Source organism: Cavia porcellus, unplaced genomic scaffold (assembly GCF_034190915.1).
Source record: "Cavia porcellus strain 051 isolate PalLab524CR breed Dunkin Hartley unplaced genomic scaffold, mCavPor4.1 scaffold_23, whole genome shotgun sequence".
In the NCBI taxonomy this organism is placed as follows: domain Eukaryota; kingdom Metazoa; phylum Chordata; class Mammalia; order Rodentia; family Caviidae; genus Cavia; species Cavia porcellus.
The window spans coordinates 41,623,887-41,624,872 of record NW_026947506.1 but is presented as its reverse complement, the minus strand read 5'-3'; positions in this window follow the sequence as shown (position 1 = coordinate 41,624,872).

Below are 986 nucleotides of genomic sequence, written 5' to 3'. Positions count from 1 at the left end.
GGTGCCAGATGGGGGAGGAGCCATAGGCTGGGGGAGGCGGGAATCTGGGCTGGTGCTCAGGTTTCCCGAGGGCCAGGGGCGGTCTCCACCGCTCTGCTCAGTAGTCAGGCACCACTGAGGCGGCCCTGCCCCGGCCTGCGCGCCCCCCCCCCCCCCAGTGTTCTGTGCCTGAGCTCAGTCAGTCGGAGACAATATTATAGGAGCTGCCATAAACTGGGGGCATCTCGCTCAGGTAGGGGTTCACTATTTGAAGGGCTGCAGATTTTGCCTTCCTGATTGGTCCTTCCCAAGTTCTGGTACCCTTTGGATTTGTGTAGTTACAGACGACAGGAAAAGACTTGTGGCCTATTCTGTAGCTGTAATAAAGGACTGGGCAGGGATTCGACACCAGCACGCTCCCACTGGAACCACAAATGTTAACTATTCCCAAACTTGGCTTGCATCCCGTCAGCCTGTGGTGAGTCTAAAATACAGTCAGCACAAAGAAAACAAACAGGAAAACAGTCTTCAGGCTCAGGCGGCCCTGGGAACCCTAGGGCACCAGGCTCCTCAGATGGCGAGGCCCTATTTGCAGGTAACCTAAAGACTTCTATCCTCCTATATACTTTATTGTATTTGTTTATTTCCTTGTGGTGCCGGGGATGGAACCCAGGGCCTTGCACATGCTAGGCAAGTGCTCCACCACAGAGCTGCACTCCAGCTGCAGGATATTTCTGATCGTTGTTTGTGGAATCCAAGGATACAGAGCTCCCCCTGCTTGAGCAGACCTGTTCCCAAGACTCATCTGCTGCCTGCTGGGGACCCTCTCCCATCCATCCGCATCACTGTTTTTCACATTCACCTCTTTCCCAACTGAATTCCTCAAATCGCTCCCAAAAACCAAGTAACATCTGTGTGCAGGGTGCATGCCTCTAATCTTGGCTACTTGGGAGGCTGAGGCAGGAGAGTTGCAAATTTGAGTACAACCTGAGCAACGTAGCAATTTA